The 9,003-nt window shown below is 35.6% G+C and overlaps 1 non-coding gene across 1 annotated transcript; it reads right to left on the reverse strand.

The window, feature by feature from the left end:
- Positions 1 to 2,567: 2,567 nt before the first annotated feature.
- TRNAR-CCU (transfer RNA arginine (anticodon CCU)) lies at positions 2,568 to 2,640 on the reverse strand. The gene has a single exon. It is a non-coding gene; the product is annotated as a tRNA-Arg (tRNA).
- Between the last annotated feature and the right edge of the window lie 6,363 nt (positions 2,641 to 9,003).

Genomic DNA, 9,003 nt, shown 5'->3' on the forward strand with positions numbered 1-9,003 from the left:
ACAGTTCTTTTCATTTGTGTTTGTAAGAATTCAATAAGCTGGTAGTAAAATATAGCTGTGTAGACAATATAGCCATAATTCAACATGCAGTCTTTCATCTTGTGTTGATCAAAGAACAAACGCTAGCCCCCAGGAAAGAAATGTCAAAATAAATTAAGTTGACTACATGTCTCAAACTCCACAAGAAGATACAAGGTTCATTGTGATATTACTCTCCTATCTACTTTCAACAAAACCAGTATCAAACCCTAACATCTAAATCTCCTACAAAATGCCCTCCCAACCTTCCAGCCTCTAGTGAAATCTCTTCCATATTTCCCATTATGTTGTAACACAATAATACAAAAATATGTTTGCAATTACAGAATGCCCCTCATTGTATGAGAAGGAAGAAAATTAGCAAGAAGAACAAGAAATATCTTTAGTGAGAAGGTCACAGAGAAAGGCTTGAACTATTGTTGTTATTTTTATTTTTATTATTTTTTTTTTTTAATTTTTATTTTTGGGACAGAGAGAGACAGAGCATGAACGGGGGAGGGGCAGAGAGAGAGGGAGACACAGACTCGGAAACAGGCTCCAGGCTCCGAGCCATCAGCCCAGAGCCTGACGCGGGGCTCGAACTCACGGACCCCGAGATCGTGACCTGGCTGAAGTCGGACGCTTAACCGACTGCGCCACCCAGGCACCCCTTTATTTTGGTTTTGAATCTGCAAGCTTCAGGTACCATAGATTAGAGAACACATTTGAAGAACCAAAGAGGTATGTTAGACAATGAGTAGTGTAGTGGAGTAGTAAAGTAACAGTAATGTGGACATCAAAGAGAGAAAAATGATTCTGCTTTTAATAAAGCAGTTTTGTGACTTAAGCTCTGACAGAAACAAATTTTAGAGATTATAAAAAAAAAATCAAAAACATAGATGGACCTAGAGGGTATTATACCAAATGAAATAGATCAGACTGAAAATAACAACATACGATTTCACTCATAAGTGAAATGTAAAAAAAAAAAAAAAACAGATACAAACAAAAAAATCACAAATGAATAAACAAACAAAAAGCAGAATTAGACCTATAAATACAGAGAAAAAACTGATGGTTGCCAGAGGGGTGGGGCGTGGACAAAATGGGTGAACGGGAGTGGGAGATACAGGCTTCTAATTATGGAATGAGTAAGTCACAGGAATAAAAGGCAATATAGCAAATGATATTTTTTATAGCAAAAAATCAGGAATATAGCAAATGATATGGTAATAGTGATGTATGGGGACAGATGGTAGCCACACTTGTGAATATAGCAGAACGCATTAACTTGCTGAACTGCTATGTTATACACCTGAAACTAATGTAACACGATGTGTCAACTATGCTCAGATAAAAATAAATAAATAGATAAATAAATAAATAAATACAAATTAAGAATACCTGAATCTGGGTTTTGTATTCTGGTTGAATGCAGTTTATTTAACATATCTGTTGTTTGGAGACATTAATTTTCTCTTTCTTTTTCAACAATGATCAATAAAATCAATGAAATATAATAAGTTTTTATTGCCCACTGCCTTAGTAAATAAAACACAACTGATGTCTGTTGGTAATTTATGTTATGATTCAGTAGCTTTTGTCTAACAAATAACTCTCGAAATGGTTTAGGATCAAGGCAAAATTTTTGTGTAGTCCACTTCTGTGATGCCTGTATTCATTGTGCTCTAGAAATGCTTCAATCCTGATATAGACAGAGGGGTTGTCCAGATAACTTTATGGTATCTCCATTCTCCTATGCTAAAATTCTATAATCCAAACATAAAAATGAAATAATTTGAGTATTTCAAAAGGGTATATCCCCAGTTTAAACTAATTATCCCATAAATCCTTTTTTTTTTTTTTTTAATTTTAGAGGCAGAGAGAGAGAGAGAGAGAGAGAGAAAGAGAGAATCTCAAGCAGGCTCCATACTAAATGCAGAGCCCAATGCAGGGCTCAATGCAGGCTTGATCTCTGAGTCAACATCAAAAGTTGGATACTTAACTGATGGAGCCTCCTAGGCACCCCAATTTTTAAATTTTTCTGGGTTCTTTGGTTTCTTAATTTTATATTTAGTGTTTAGAATTTTAAGGCTGATTTTCTCCTTGCATTTATTTACAACTTTTATTTTGTATATGCCAACATTTATTTCTGTATTCTGTACTAAACAGGTTCTTCTCAGTGAGTACTTCTATGCTCTTTGCACTGCCCTGTGACTTCCTTCAGATCCATCAATGCTAATGGTCTCTGAATTTATAACTTTTCAAAAAGGTAAATCTGGCAAACAGGAAAAAACACAATCCTTGATTCATTTAAAGTGATTTCAGAGAATTTCAAGATAAAGATTTGGATGACATAAACACACAAAGAATTATTAACAAATCAAAAAGTCACAATTGAAACATAATAAATATATTGATCTGATTAAAAAAATAAGTTTATAAATAAACCTTTCTATACACAGCATAGTGCATTGCATTTTACAACTTTCTTTTTAAATTTTATTTGTTTGTTTGTTTGTTTGTTTGTTTGTTTAAAGTAAGCTCTACGCCCAACATGGGGCTTGAATTCATGACCCCGAGATCAGGAGTCACATGCTCTACCAACTGAGCCAGCCAGGCATCCCTCATTTTGTAACTTTTTAAAAGTTCTCAGTAATACTGTTGTTTAAAAGTTTTATTTCTCTGTGTGTTGTAATAGCAGCTATGTATTGTGCACTCACTTTTTGCTGAGAATTTATTAGCATTAAAAAGGTTATTTTACTGAATTCTTACATTAACACTAAGTAATAGGTATTATTAATCTCATTTTACCAACTACAAAAAAGTACTTCCAAAAGATAAAGTAAATGTCCCAATTCTGCGTAACAAATCTGGCCTTCAAAGTCAATTCCATAGTTCTCCAGAGTTGATGACTATTGCCTTTTCACAATGATAACCCAATAACTTGATTTCCAAATATCAAATAAAAAATATACTAAGAATTATTACTTCTTTTTTTTTGAATTATTTTCTTTGATCTATTGTGAGTTCATTTAGAATCATGGAATCTTAGTGGGCCATTTCTCTATCCTTTCATTTGATTCAAGAATCCTCTCCACAGGGGTACCTTGGTGGCTCAGTCGGTTGAGCATCCAACTTCAGCTCAAGTCATGATCTCATATTCATGGGTTCGAACCCCACATGGGGCTCTGTGCTGACAGTTTAGAGCCTGGAGCTTGCTTTGGATTCTGTGTCTCCCTCTCCCTCTGACCCTCCCCTGCTCATGCTCTGTCTCTCTCTGTCAAAAATTAAAATAAAAAATGTTAAAAAAAATTAAGAAAAGAATCCTCTCTACAATATTGGTGATAGATAGACTTGTTGCTTCTTCTAAATGTTTTAATAGCAGTAAAGTCTTTTTCTTTTAAGGCATCTACAAGATCCAGGCACCAATAATTTTCTGTTGTTTTTAAATTCTCTATTGTTTAGATATTTGCCTTTATTAACAGTAACCCACTGATTCTAATTCTGCAGTAATCAGAATAAGTAACAAAAATCTCTATAAAAGTGTTAGACTGAAGAGGAAATAAGCAAAAAAAGTAAGTGAAGCTTGGTGTATAGGTATTCTAAACACAAATAACAATAAATTCATGAAAATATTCAATCCTAGGAAGGTTGGGAAAATGATTTATTTTCTTGCCTTAAAAAATTTATAATCTGGGATCCTATCTGGGGTGCATTATTATTTTAATGCAATGATATTGTAGCAACAGAACCATGTAATACTACGATAGTCCTGCAGAAAATGTGGAGAATTGTTCTGAGTCACGTATAGCCGAGGTTATCCGGTGAGGAAATCATTTTAAATCAGATGCAGGAGTACCAAACTGCAAAACAAACAAACAAACAAATAAATAAAACTTTCAAAACAGTCCATGTGACATTTGATAATCTATAACAGTAAGGAAGAAATTTCTGGCATAGACAATGTTTGGTGGAAATGCTTTGGAGGGACCAGTAAGTCAAGTATATGGCATAATGTTCCACATTATCAGCATTCTTATGTGGAACAGCCAGTAGCTTTTTGACAGTAGGTATAGTTCACCAAACTAAACAATTACATAAAGAAGAAAAACATTATATTTACTTTTTATAATATTGAAAATCTGTTTAAAAGGAATGCAGGTGTGTTTGAAATAGACAAACTAGTTGCAGGATGTATGCTAGTTAGAAGAGACTGAGGGCTTAGCAGTTTTTTGGGACCCTCCCCCCATGAAAAGTGCCATAGCTGTGCAGGACAGGAAAGAATGAAATGCAAACATAACTTGTACATTATTCACCTGAAGCAGTTGTTCACACTGATTTAGTATAAGTGCCTTAGCTTATGTATAGTAGTTCCTATCAAGCATTGGAGCAGACACCGCTGTGGAACATTTAGTTCCCTTTCTTTGATCTTCTAATCTGTTCTATGTTCACCTTTATTTTATGTGTTCAGAATCTGTGTTAAATTCTCCTCTCCTGACTACTTGTCCCTACACTCACCTGTACTTCCATCACCAGAATTACTCCCATCAGACTCATCAGTGCTTTTCTAAAGTCAGTGTGGGGCATCCAGCGGAGTGCATGTCTGAATCCCATGCCAGCTTCACCTGTACTATCTCCTGAGTGTGTGATTTTGGGAATGTGACATATATGTTTGCAGAAAATCTTCAGAAATAAGCATCATTCTCAGGCAATCCAGCTCCAGAATCCGGTAATCTTGACCATGGTGCCACATCACCTCTGTAATATTGCCTAGATGCTGTAACTTTGAGTTTTAATACTATTCGACTTTATGTTTAAAGGGAATGGGATTTTATATGCTCATCTCTATATCACAGGAGACCATGATAACCAAAGTCTTTAACTTTGTGGGAATAGTCAGAGGAAAATAACAGATGATGCCCAATGTGTTCTTTTATGATGTTTTGTTTGCCAAGTGAATTCAAGTTTTATTTTTGTTTCATTTCATTTTTGGTTCAACAGTTGGAGTCCTTCTTGAATCCTCCCCCATGACTCCTCATGAACTTGTTCCCCTACAAAGGACTCCTATAGCTGTGAACTGGCTAGTGGCAAACATCTGTCAGAATACTCTAACTCACATTGGAACCATCATGTTTTACATAATGGGAAAATGAAAGAGGTAGTATTGGGCTCGAACTCATGAACCCTGAGATCATGACTGGAGCCCAAGTCAAGTCAGATGCTTAACTGACTGAGCCACCCAGGTACCCCTCTCTGCGTTTTTGTTTTGAGTGTTCTTTCCAGTCACACTGTAGAGACCTACCAGGAGTTTATTTGTGATTATGGCTGCTTTGAACATTTCAGTGCTATCCAGGCTATAGAAGAGATGGTCACAAATCTAAAACAAAACACATTATCCAGCACTTACCGTGCTCTCACTTAGCATGCCTTCATGAATGTGTAGCTTTTTTTCATTTTCCCAGTTGAGTCCCCAGACCTATTATTAGCATATTATGATTTACAAGAGAGTGGGTTTTTTAATAACAACACTGAGAAGGCAAAACCCATTTGTTCATCCGAAGAGGTTTCAGAGCACATAATAAGCACAGGGTGGTCAGAATAAAAACTGACATAAGTACACAGTCCATGATTGTTCCTAATCGAAGAAAACACCAAATTAGAGCCAAAAGGCTGGGAAACAAATTGTTTTCCACAGTAAATCATTCTCATAAATATAATTATTTAAAACATTTGAACTCTATTTAGGGATATAAACAGTGATGTGGGTTTCACAAGGAGCACTAGACAGCTGGTTGGCTTTAAATCTTAGTGGCAACCACATTGGAGGCTGCCAGGGGCTTCTACTGTTCCATTTTAGCTAAAGGCAGGATTACTGAAGCTGCATTATAGCCTCCATCTCATTTTCAGCTCTATTGCACCAATTATGCTGCATTGAGGCTTATAGGGGCTTACATTGAGTCTCAGATAGATGGAAGAAGCCAGTCTATATTCTTTGTGATAAAAATAGTCATTAATTACTGAGACTTGTAAACCGCTTAGCATCCTTCTTAATGTGGCCCGTCAGGTGCTTCTCCTCATTCTATAGCTAATCAGCAAAGAGGAGAAAAATCCTCAGGAAGAAGATGATCTTTTTTGGCTCAAGCAGAAAGCCAAGGTTAAAAATAAATCTAAAATACACTGTAAATCTAAGCCAATGTGCACTCACTGGCAAAATACTGCCCTGTTTTCTTTTCAATCAGTGTTGATAATAGAAAAATTTCTTGTAACATTGTCCCATTGGGGAAATTAATTATCAGTATAATTTTTTCCCCTCTCTGATGGAAAACAGTGTGTTCTGAGGATTTGGATGCATGAAAACACATTTACAAATAGCTCAAATGGAGTTAGATAATTATCTAATTAAAGAAAAGTGAAATGTCATAGGAATTAATGGGTAATTCAGGAAGAGGGAACCTAGCTAGTAAAGGGTCTGCTGAAAGAAACAATAAATAGATTCATCTTTGAATGGACAGCTTAAATATGTTGGTGAAATTTCAGGTTAGCCTGTTTCAGAATTGACTGCCATATCCAGTATTTTAATTTTTAACAATAATTTTATGTTTAATTGGCCAAAATGTCCATTATCGTCCTTCATTAAGGCACTCAGAATCATGGGGTAGTAAATGTCAATATGATGAACTATAACAACCTTCATTTGGTAGACAAAACACAGATAAATGGCTTTTGTGTGTAAAAGTATCCTAGAGGTTGGGAAGATAGAAAGTATGCCTATTTGGAGTGTAAGCATGTATTGCGGGCTTCTTTCTTTAATGTGCATGTTTTGTAAGTAAAATCCATGCTTTAAGGAATGCTGTACAACCACATTTCATGCATTTCGATATGACTAATATTTGTGAATGGGAGTACAGTTTTTCAAGGGAATGGGCAAAGAAAATTGGAGTGATGGTGTATTGACCAAGTTGATTTTTATGAAAGCCTTGTAGAGAAGTTTAAAAATGAACAGTATGTGCAAGGGGGAAAAAAAACAACAATGAAAGAAATTACAAGTGGATTTCACTACATTATAAGCTTGAGATTGCTTATTAAATACATAACTTGTTTTTCTGCTATACCAGTCATTTTACATAAGTGTGTGATTTGGCTTCCATTTACAATGTGTAAATGCAGCATGCTCCAACAGTGCCACAGGGAATACTTGTTATGGGTTGAATATTTGGTTAAAATCTTTGGAAAAATTCCAAAAGCATCTACATGCCCATGGCAGCTTTGGGTAAGCAGCTTTTTTTCAGTTCACTTCTCTCCTTGGCAAGTCGGGAGAAGACAACTGTTCTCCAGACACAGGGCAGATAATATATCCCCATTTCCTTTCTTACCACTCTGAATTTTTAGGAATTGGTGGTCTCTGCATTTGGAAGTAATTTAAATTTCTATGGCTCCTTAAGAAACAGCTGCTTAAGAATCTGTCTGTAAAATGTGAGCTATTAATGTACACTATATTCATATAGTTATTTTAATCATAAATAATTATAGTATTTAAAACAAACAATGAAGTTTTGCCTTCTTAGTACAGTTTCTATGTAAAAATCCCATTACACAATTCTGAAGGGCAGGGAGGGGTGGAGAAGTAGTATACAAACAGATAAACAAGAAGAAATTTGCCCAAAACATGGAGAAATTAAGTATGGATTCTGGCACAAATTTTATGATGGTCAACTATAGAAAGTAAAAAAAAAAAAAAAAAAAAAATATATATATATATATATATATATATATATATATATGTGTGTGTGTGTGTGTGTGTAACAGGTATTTTTTTCCATATTAAATCTTCACTGGAAAAATGATATATGTAGCTTTTAGATGTAGTCATTGATTTATTACAAAACAGGCAAAGACACCCCCAAAGGGAGCCAGAAATGGAACCCATAGCTGAAAGAGTGGAGAAGAAACATTTAAACACATTCTAGGACTGTTTATTTTCTAACTGCTTTGCTATGACTTGCACAATTTAAAAGGCTTTGCAGGAACAATCTGTTAACAGAAGGAACACAATCTGATTTTTCATAAAAAAGAAAGCACACAGAGACTGTAGATGATACACAACATTCTTTTCTTTTCACACTGTCACCTTTCAGTGCACACAGATTGTGCCTAGGTAAAATAGACATTTAAAAACCATCTCTTTTTCTGACATACTTTCTTTTCCCCACTGCTTTCCAACTCCCATACCCTAGTTTCTTCTGCACCTTTTCCAATTATCTGTTCCCTCTTCACCAGTATCTTAGGGTCTTGGCTTCATCCTGACAGGGAGCTTTCTTAAGGTCACATGCAAAATCCTGGGTAGGCTAAGGTGTAGCTGATAGCAACTATGTCCTCATGTCTTTGGTAGGAGTAGGCCTAAGCCTTTCAGAATAATCACAGTGAAACATCAAAAGACCTCCTTACCATCAAGTGTGAGAAAGTGAAGGAAGAAAAAGAACAGAAAACTTTTACCTGTTACTTTCTTCCTCTGGTGGTCTTCTTTAAGTTTTTGGAATGGATGACACTGTTTATCTTTCTTCAGTGAGTGAATTTGTGTTTTTGAATTTGGAGTAAGATAGTTCTACCACCACATACCATACTTGGCAGATCTTGGGTCAGTTATGCATAAAACAGAAAAAAAAAAAAACAGTTCAAACTGACGTAAGTAAAAGAGAAACATTATTGACTCACACAATTGAATAAACCTGGGCACAATGTGGTCTGAGGCTGAAACATTTTCATCATGGACTAAATATCCTCTATATCTATTGACTTCTTTCTCTTGGTTTTGGCTTCCTTCTTCAGCTTCAAATGTCACAAGATGGCTGTCAACCCTTCCAGAGTAATACCGTTGCCCTATACAATCCCCCAGCCCCATACCTTGTGCCTTGGGTGGTGGGGAAAGCCCCAAAACTTGAACAACTGCTGAAAGAATAGCTTCTTTCTGCTGTTTGCAACTCT

This window comes from Neofelis nebulosa, chromosome 5, assembly GCF_028018385.1.
Source record: "Neofelis nebulosa isolate mNeoNeb1 chromosome 5, mNeoNeb1.pri, whole genome shotgun sequence".
In the NCBI taxonomy this organism is placed as follows: Eukaryota; Metazoa; Chordata; class Mammalia; order Carnivora; family Felidae; genus Neofelis; species Neofelis nebulosa.